Source organism: Gopherus flavomarginatus, chromosome 8 (genome assembly GCF_025201925.1).
Source record: "Gopherus flavomarginatus isolate rGopFla2 chromosome 8, rGopFla2.mat.asm, whole genome shotgun sequence".
NCBI lineage: Eukaryota > Metazoa > Chordata > Testudines > Testudinidae > Gopherus > Gopherus flavomarginatus.
In genome coordinates, this window is record NC_066624.1 from 23,582,018 (window position 1) to 23,592,659 (window position 10,642).

The 10,642-nt window shown below is 44.3% G+C and overlaps 1 non-coding gene across 1 annotated transcript; it reads left to right on the top strand.

Annotated features, from left to right (window-relative positions):
- Nucleotides 1–5,935: 5,935 nt before the first annotated feature.
- TRNAF-GAA (transfer RNA phenylalanine (anticodon GAA)) lies at nt 5,936–6,009 on the top strand. The gene has a single exon. It is a non-coding gene; the product is annotated as a tRNA-Phe (tRNA).
- The last annotated feature ends 4,633 nt before the right edge of the window (nt 6,010–10,642 follow it).

Sequence of the window (10,642 nt, forward strand, 5' to 3'; positions counted from 1 at the left end):
TTGGCTGGCTCTCTTTTTACATGTGAACACTGAACATGGAGTCAGAAGAGAATTGGCTCCTCCAGGTTAATACATTCAGAAACTAAGCATATCAAAAACAACAACTCGAAGAGAAAAGGATAATCATGGCAGCAAAGCAGATTCCTGTCTCTGAGCAGATAGAGAAGACAGACAATGTGTTTTGCAATTGGACATTCTTTAGATCACAAGGGAAAACTACAAAATTGCAACAAACTGGATAAAAAAGAAAATAGAATAAGAGCAGCCTCACCATTAACTGTGGGAGGCAAAGGCCACCACATGGACCGTTTGGGATCGCAAAACTTACCCACAATAGAACATTTCCATCTGGACAAGAGAAGGGACTGAATGTTTAACTCTGTGCCCGAGAACCTCTGGGGAGCCAGAGTCGGGGAGCTGGAATGGTTCAAGGTGCCTGAAGGGATGACTGAGAAGCGTTGCCACATAGATAGTTTATGTAATACATAGCTGCTTCGTTGTCCAGGTGTAGTGGACTGCCCTTAGTTCTAGGATGCTGTTATGGAATGCTCTCTCTTGGGGGACCATTTGCCCTCTGCTGTGACCTCTTGTAGATTGTTGGCCCACCCACCCTGGAGAGAGGTATCTGTCATGAGAATTTTTGGAGGTAGGGGATGTGAGAATGGGCTCCCACACAAACCTTCAGGAGATCTTTCCACCACCTGAGAGTCTAGTATCAGCTGAGGCTCTGTGATTAGTTTGGAAAGACCCTGCCTATTTGGGGTCTACATAGTCCTTACCCCAGCCTGAAGACATCTGAGGCACAGTCTCACATGCGGTGTAACAAATATGGATGACAACATGTGGCCCAGGAGTTCTAGGCAGGCCTTTGCAGTTGTTTAAGGACTGTGCTTTAGAGGTGAGATCAGGCTGGTCATAGTGAAGAATCTTTCCCTGTGGAGATAAGCCTGGTGGATGGGAAGTATAGTGTGGCTCTGATAAAGTCTATCCACTGGACAGTGGTGCAACTGTTTAGTGCAAAGGGGAATGCTGCTAGGATTATGAGTTCAAGCCCTACCTGGAGCACTGGTTTCTATTACCCATATGGGTCTTTTGCTCATGAATTGTGTTATGAAACCTGTTTGTGGTGTTTCCCCAACATAATACCGCATTGTTTCCCTCCCTTATTAAAAGGATTTTGCTACATTCAGACTCCGGGCTCGTGAGAGGGGAAGTATTGCCCCTTAGAGCGGCCAGGGGGTGGGGGTATGTAACTGTCCCAGGTCATTGGGTGGGGGTTTGTGCCGGTTTTGCATTGTGTTATTGAAACGGAACCCTTAGACACGGAACCTGGCCGCTGTTGCTACCAACTCAGACGGGCAGAAGGATTACACATGTAAAATACTAGAAGTGTTCCAAACGATATGAAAGACGTCTCTTCAACAAATGTAATCAAGAATCTGAAGAAACAGATCAATATGTTGCCTATGTAACCCTTCTGCCCCTCTGAGTTGGCAGCAACAAGGGCCGGGTTCAGTATCCAGGGGTTCCGTTTCAGTAACACAATGCATAACCGGCTCGAGCCCCCACCCAGTGACCTGGGACACTCACTTACCACACCCCCCGGGTGCCTCTAGGAGGCAATACTTCCCCTCTCGCAAGCACGGAGTCCGAGTGTAGCAAAATCTTTTTAATAAAGGAAGGTATCAATGCGGCATCCCATTGGAGAAACACCACAAACAGGGTTATAACACAAACCATAAACAAAAACCCACCTCCAAGTACATTTGGCACTGTCCTTTTTCCCCTTAGGGTTTTAAGTCCAATCACCCCAAAGTCCAACAACCCAAAAGTCTCTGGTCAATGCCACCCCAGAGTTCGAGAGTTTATCTGTAGAGGTCCCTCCCCCCAGCCTGGGTAGAAAGGGGCACCTTACGTGGTCCGGGGCCAGCTGCCCTGCCTCTCCATGGGTTCTGCTTCTGCCTTCTCCACGAACTGCTCCGCTTTTACCAGCCACTCCACTCTGCTCCTCCAGCCGTCCTCAGAAACTGCTCCGCTCCACCAGCTGCTCTGCTCCATGAGCTGCTCCAGTTCTCCCCACAAACTGCTCAGCTCCGCTCGCTCTGTGGGCCACTCCACCTGTCCCACAGCTACTCCGCTCTGCCAGCCGCTCCGCTGCCACCAGCTGTCCCGTGATCCGCTCCAGCCGTCCCCACAACTGCTCCGCTCCACCAGCTGCTCTGTTCCACAGTATATCTTCAGGCTCCCCAACTAGTTAGCACAGTACTCAGTGCTCTCAGCTCAGTAATTTCAGCTCTCTAGTGATTTCAACTCTTAGTGATCTCAGCTTTCAGTAGGGGAGCCCCAGTGCTAGTGCACCATTAGCCCAAAGTGAGTTCAGCTCAGTAACCTGTATTTAGATTCTTGAGGGAATAAAAAAATCAACTCTGACATTCCACAGTGGAGAGAGGAGGGGGTGGAACTGGTGCTTCTGGCTCCACAAGGAGACTGCACCACCAGGCATAGATACCTGTCCCCAGCCTCTCCCAATTCACTGGGTTTTGGAATCCATGTCCCTTGTCTAGCAAGTACCACCCAACTGAGGGTGAGTCATTTGTCACCAAGCAGTCCCACAGCTCGGCAGTCTGGGACAGGGTAGGCGTGCCTATGCAAATACACTCTCTGAAATTCTTTCCACCAGATGTCAGGGTAGAGCTTATCCTGACTCTGCTTACATCAAGCTATGAAAATGACTGACTCATACATTACTAATAGATTGGTAATGGGACACAAGATAAAGGAGCTCGAAAAAGAATGCTCAGAGAGCCCACACCAACTCTACCAAGAGCGAGGGACACGTGCAAAGCTAGCGTTCAAGGTCAAATCCAAATGCAGAGCATAAAATGGAGCAGACAGATTAGTTTACCAAGTAGCCGAGGGAAAGAATAAAAATAAGGAAAAAAAATACACCAAAATTTGTGGAAATGCAAATGCACAAATCACAAAGCAGAAAAGATAAAAATGCTAAGGAAGGTACTGTAGAGAAAAACATGTTAATGTAAAATACCAGGCATCTAGGGGCTTGACAAAGTTACAGAATAAGAAATTATGCCAAGGCTTGCAGAAAAAAAAAAAACACAAAAAAAGAGTGTACCATGTCAAGGAAGCAAGCAGCGACTCAGAGGAGGAGATTCTACATGTGACAGAGCAAAACAGCAAAATGAAATGGTTTCTGAAGCTCAGATTAGCAGCAGATGCAAAGAGAAGGCAGCGGCACACATGCAGGAAACTGAATGCCAAATAGATGGGGAGGCATCAATGAACATGCTAGGCTAAAAAGATTGGTATTATGTAAGAAAAGAAAGTGAAATTGCAACCAAGTGAAGCCAAATTAAAATTAGGCAAGACGTGATCATAATACATTAGGATAGTGTAAATTACTAGCAGAGTACCTAGGAAAAGTGATCAGGCAGTAAGGTGACCAGATATCCTGATTTTATAGAGACAGTCCCAATATCTGGGGGGGAGGGGTAGCTCAGTGGTTTGAGTATTGGCCTGCTAAGCCCAGGGTTGTGAGTTTAATCTTTAAGGGAGCCCTTTAGGGATCTGGGGCAAAAAAAATCTGTCTGGGGATTGGTCCTGCTTTGAGCAGGGGGTTGGACTAGATGACCTCCTGAGGTCCCTTCCAACCCTGATATTCTATGATTTTGGGATTTGTCTTATATCAACACCTGTTACAGCCCACCCTCATCCCAATTTTTCACACTTGATGTCTGGTCACCCTATGAGGCAGAAATTTCTGGTAGCACAAAACACAGAAACCACTTCTGTGAGCTAAAAATTGAAGGCTGAAACCTGGGACAAAGGATTCATACAACAGACACAAGCAAAAACATACTCAGAGCAGACAGTAAACCAGGGCAACCCTGCAGCAAAGCTGTCGAAAGATTATCAGGCTGGTCATCAAGGCACGTCACACCCAGAAACAAATAAAACAATTCAGCCACTATCTGCCTCACAGAGTGCAGATTAACAAAAAAAAAATAGGAGCAATAAAACAAAAAGCTTAAAAGGCAGGCAACATTGTTAAAGTCAAAGCTCCCAAGTTGGAAAAACAGATTCAAATAGTTTAAACAAAGCTCTAAGAGCAGCTCAGTACAAAATGCTTACAACAGAAGTGTTACTTGACATTGTAAAGCTCAAAATAGCCTCAGTATTTGCCAAAGACTGATACTGACAAGCGTGACTAGGTAAGGAAAGCAGCTACTTCTGCACATTTTGGACATCAGCGGGTAGATACAGAGGGCTGAGAATGCTGTTTGGGAATCAAACCTGTAGCGAAAGACAATCAATGCCGCCAGCAAGCCATACTAAGAGGACTCGCAGGGATAAGTGCCACTCACAGCTGATGACGTTCTAGCATGCGGATGCAGACTCAGCATTGCAGAAACGATGGCGGATAAGGACCTCAACCTCATCTCTCTGCTAGAAAGAGCCAAGGAAGTAAATCTGAAACTGAATTAAAAACAAGTTGTAATTGTGATTGTCTGCAGGATGATACAGGGGACACTGGCCGACCACTCAAGAGCTCAGACCACAGAGGCAAGTATTGGACAAAGATTCAGTATGGACCTGGTTACCTTAAAATGATGCAGCCATCATACACACAGAACTGGGGCTCAGCTCAACTCTCCCATCCTGGCATGCTATGATGTGAACCAAGAGGAATCCATATAATGTGATGACAGTGAAAAACGGGTTGGGGCATGTCTCCTACAGAAGCTTTCACATCAAGATCGCAAACACTAATGGGGGCGGGGGGAAGATACACCCAACATGAAAAGGAACCTCTTGCTAGAGCTTCCCAATGAAAAGTCTATTACTGGAACAGAACATTTCTATTCTTTTCAAAACAATTTTTCATTTTGAAATTTTATTTTTTGAATAAAGATGTTGTAATTTTCTCTCAACAGAATGTTCTAATCAACCCAAAATTCCACTTCCCAGACAATTTCAGTGCCCCCCCTTCAGATTCAAAACAAAAATAAAACTTTCAATTCTGAACATTTTTAATTGAACAGAAATGCCAGTGACTCAACAGCTCTAATAGCATGTGTGCTGGATGGAGGGGCAGTTACATTACCAATATAGCAGTTGTTTAGTCTGTCATCACATTGTACCAAAGTGCGTCAATGTTGTCACTCCTTGTTACTAGGAAATAAACCACATTAATAAGATGGGTGTTTCCTTCTATTTCAACACCAATGTAACTAGCTATGTCAGCATTTCACTTCTCCTCTTTCTCCTGCAGTGTCCCTCAATTTAGTACAGAGATCTTGACTTTTAAGACAATCCAAAGAAAAAGAAGTGAAGGGACCTGGATGGTTAAGGAAACTGTAAACAAGGATAGTGCTGCTTAAAGGAGGGGGTAAGGCAACAGTCTCTCATAACCTACCACATGGAGTCTTTTACCTTTGGGTCACAGTGATTCCAGGCAAAATGGGAACTGAAATCTGGGGACGCTTGCTGTACCACTAACTGTATGGCATCACTTCTGCCTATTCTCCAGGGCTGCCACACTAGGCCCCACCATCCCTTGCATGGGAGGGCTTTCTGTTCCAATGCTCTCTGCCCACCAATCCCAGTTATTAAAAACATAAGAATGGCCATACTGGGTCAGACCAAAGGTCCATCTATCCCGGTATCCTGTCTTCCAACAATGGCCCATGCCAGGTGCCCCAGAGGGAATGAACAGAAGAGTTAATCATCAAGTGATTCATTCCCTGTCATCGATTTCCAGCTTTTGGCAAACAGAGGTTAGAGATGCCATCCTGACTAATAGCCATTGATGGACCACCTGTGAATTTATCTAGTTCTTTTTTGAATATTGTTATAGTCCTGGCCTTCACAACATCCTCTGGCAAGGAGTTCCACAGGTTGACTGTGCATTTTAGCTGCCAAAGTAGCTCAGTTGGGAGAGCATTAGACTGAAAAGCTAAAAGGTCCTTGGTTCAATCCTGGGCTTTGGCAGGCCCTTTCATCCCTCTTTGGGGGAAGAGATAGCTTAGTGGTTTGAGCATTGTCCTGCTAAACCGAGGGTTGTCAGCTCAATCCTTGATGAGGCCCATTTACAGAATCTGGGGCAAAAATCTGTCCGGGGTTTGGTCTGCTTTGAGCAGGGGGTTGGACTAGATGACCGTCTGAAGTCCCTTCCAACCCTGACATTCTAGGATTGTGTGAAGAAATACTTTTTTGTTTTAAACTTGCTGCCTATTAATTTCATTTGGTGATCCCTAGTTCTTGTGTTATGAGATGTAAACAACACTTCCTTGTATACTCTCTCCATACCAGTTATGATTTTATAGACCTCTCTCGTATCCCCCCCTTCGTCATCTCTTTTCCAAGCTGAAAAGGCTGTCTTATTAATCTCTCCTCATACAGAAGCCATTCCATACCCCTAATCATTTTTTGTTGCCCCTTTCTGAATCTTTTCCAATTCCAATATATCTTTTTTGAGATGGAGCAACCACATCAGCACACAGTATTCAAGATGTGGGCACACCATTGATTTTAAAAGAGGCAAGATGACATTTTCTGTCTTATTATCTATCCCTTTCTTAATTCCCAACATTGTTTGCTTTTTTGATTGCTGCTACACGTTGAATGGATGTTTTCAGAGAATGACTCAGTGGTAAAAGCTAATTTAGACCCCATCATTTTATATGTATAGTTGGGATTATGTTTTCCTAGCCTGTATTTCCTAGCTTTTAACCAGTTATCAACTCATGAGAGGACCTTCTCTCTTATCCCTTGAAAGCTTACTATGCTTAAGAGCCTTTGGTGAAGGACCTTGTCAAAAACTTTCTGAGCACCTAAGTACACTATATCCACTGGATCCCCCTTGTCTACATGCTTGTTGACCCCCTCAAAGAATTCTAGTAGACTGGTGATGCATGAATACTCTTTATAAAAATCATGTTAACTCTTCCCCAATAAGTTATGTTCATCTACATGCCTGACACTTTCATTCTTTACTATAGTTTCAACCAGTTTGCCTGGTACTGAAGTCAAACTTACTGGCCTGTATTGCCGGGATCAGCTCTGGATCTCTTTTAAAAAACTGGTGTCACATTAGCTATCGTGCAGTCATTTGGTACAGAAGCTGATTTAAATGATAGGTTATAGACTACATCATGTGCCTTCAATGCCCCTCTGCCATGTACATTGGCCAGACTGGATAGTCTCTAAGCAAAAGAATAAATGGACACAAATCTGACATCAGAAATTACAACAGTCAAAAACCAGAAGAATATTTCAACCTCCCTGGACACTTAGTAAAAGACTTAAGTGGCAATTCTTCAACAACAACAACCACCAACAAACCCTTCAAAAACAGACTCCAACGTGAAACTGCAGAACTGGAATTGATTTGCAAATTGAACACCATCAAATTAGGCCTGAATAAAGACTGGGAGTGGATGAGTCATTACAAAACCTAATTTTACTATACTTATTTCCCCCTACTGTTACTCACACCTTCTTGTCAACTGTTTAAAATGGGCCACGCTCATTACCACTACGAAAGTGATTTTTCCTGCCTTGGTATTCTACTGTTAATTGAATTGTCTCATTAGACTGAGCCCCCACCCGGTAAGGCAACTCCCATCTTTTCATATACTATGTATAAATATACCTGCTACTGTATTTTCCACTCCATGCACCTGATGAAGTGGGTTCTAGCCCATGAAAGCTTATGCCCAAATAAATTTGTTAGTCTCTAAAAGGTGCCACAAGGACTCCTCATTGTTTTTGCAGACTATAGTTAGTAGTTCCGCAATTTTACATTTCAGTTTCTTCAGAACTCTTTGGTGAGAACCATCAGGTTCTGGAAACTTATTACTGTTTATCAATTTGTTCCAAAACCTCCTCTAATGATCTCTCAGTCTGGGACAGTTCCTCAGATTTGTCACCTAAAAACAATGGCTCAGGTTTGGAAATCTGCCTCACATCCTCAACCAATGCAAAGAATTCATTTAGATTCTCCGCAGTGGCCTTATCATCCTTGAGTGCTCCTTTCAATAAAAATAAATTTGCTATTACTTTTTGACTCAAGTCAGCAGTTCTTAAAATTCTTTTTTGGCTTTTCTAATTATATTTTCACATTTCATTTGCCGGAGTTTATGCTTGTTTCCATTTTCCTCACTAGGATTTAACTTCCACTTTTTAAAGGATGTTGTTTTGCCTCTCACTGCTTCTGCGGGTACTGTGGGATAGCTGGAGTCCTCAGTCCCCCCTCCCTCCCTCCATGAGCGTCCATTTGATTCTTTGGCTTTCTGTTACGCTTGTCATACAGCACTGTGCTGAGTCCCCACAGTGACCTCTGTCTATCATAGCCTGGAGATTTTTTCAAATGCTGTGTCATTTCGTCTTCTGTAACGGAGCTCTGACAGAACAGATTTGTCTCCCCATACAGTGATCAGATCCAGTATCTCCCGGACGGTCCATGCTGGAGCTCTTTTTGGATTTGGGACTGCATTGCCAGCCGTGGTGATCAGAGCTCCACGCTGGGCAAACAGGAAATGCAATTCAAAAGTTCACGGGGCTTTTCCTGTCTACCTGGCCACTGCATCCAAGTTCAGATTGCTTTCCAGAGAGGTCACAATGGTGCACTGTGTGATACCGCCCAGAGGCCAATACCGTCGATTTGCGGCCACACTAACCCTAATCCCATATGGCAATACCGATTTCAGCGCTACTCCTCTCGTCGGAGAGGAGTACAGTAACCAGTTTAAAGAGCCCTTTATATCAATATAAATGGCTTCGTTGTGTGGACGGGGGCAGGGTTAAATCGGTTTAACGCTGCTAAATTCGGTTTAAACGCATAGTGTAGACCAGGCCTTTATTGTTAGCCACGGTGGCTCTTTTTCAGTTCTGTTTTTTTAATTTGGGATCTATCTATATATATAGAAGTTGAGCCTCTATTATGGTGTCTTTAAAGAGTTCCCTTTTCTGAAATTAAATGCTAGTTTTGAGCCACTGTGGAGTTTTCCCCACCACAGGGATGTTAAATTTCAATTATATTATGGTCTCTCTTACCAAGCAATCCAGCTATAAGAACCTCTTGGACCTGATCCTGTGCTCCACTTAAACAGTCCTTAAACAGGCTAACTTCTTTGCACACCTGTTCAGAGCACTTGTGTAGGATCATCCGCACACTGTCCCCCTCATTCTCTTTTGTTGTACCTTTGAGCTCACTTCCCATTGTCATTTGTCCCACATACTTCATCTCCATGTCTTTGTGGCCCCTTCGCATTCCTCTAGTGGAGGCCATTGATCTTGCTGTGGTGGAGCTCTTTCAGACGTCAGATGAACAGGCTTCTTTCTTAACATATTTACTCTTTTTTGGGGGAGGGAGAAGGGATAGGAGAAGGGAAGTGGGTTAAATAAAAGATCAGGATCTTACCCCAAAGGGACTCCAGCAACTGAGACCTTGAGTGGAACTGCAAATACAGGAAGATGCAACAGCCCCTTGCAAGCTTTCAACAATTCAGAATTATCACTTGACAATGCATTGCTCAGACTGCCCTCTGGACAACTCTCCAGTATAATTGCTTTGCATTATCATTACAATGTGCTATTTTGTGCCTTATACCACCACATACAGAAACAAATACTCAATAACCCTCATCACTTAAAATTAGAAAGCTAATGTCCTACATCTGCTGGAAGTTGATAGGACTCGCTTCATTTCTGCAGTTTCCATAATAAGATCCATTTTCCTTTATCACGTGCAACACATCCCAACATGCAAGCTCTAATCCAGGGGTTCTCAGACTTTTGTACTAGTGACCCCTTTCACACAGCAAGCCTGAGGGCAACCCCTTTTATACACGAAAACACTTTATATATTTAAGACAATTATAAATGTTGGAGGCAAAGTGGGATTTGGGGTGCAGGCTGACCACTCACGATCCCCCATGTAATAACCTTGTGACCCCGAGGGGTCCGAACCCATTTGAGAACCCCTGCTCTAATCCCAGTCTGCTCCCACACCAGACCAACTCTTTTGCAGTTCTTCCCTCCCACCCCCAAAGAACACACTTTTATATGCAGAGTAACAAAAGGCATGAAACTTTGTCCTGATGTTACAATCCCAGAATTAAATTACTTCAACTCATATTTCTCCCTTGCTACCCACTCGTCTCACATCCAGCATAGGCTGGTGCCAGGAAGCTTGCACAAATTCACACATTTCCAAGACCATCATCAACAAAAAAAGCTGTCAGCATTTTCTGTTTCCATTTTGAAACCTAGTTTTTTTTGGCTCAAGTTTTATAAGCTCAGTCTCAAGGAAATAAAATGTGGAGAAAAAAATAAACAAGAAATGAACTTGATCTAAATCAGTGTTTCTCAAGCTGGGGTCGCTGCTTGTGTAGGGAAAGCCCCTGGCGAGCCGGGCTGGTTTGTTTAATTGCCCCATCCGCAGGTCCGGCCGATCGTGGCTCCCACTGGCTGCAGTTCGCTCCTGCAGGCCAATGGGAGTTGCTGGAAGCGGCGGCCAGTTAAGTCCCTTGGCCCGCGCCACTTCCAGCAGCCCCATTGGCCTGGAGCAGCGAACGGCGGCCAGTGGGAGCCGCGATCAGCCAGACCAGCAGACTGGGCA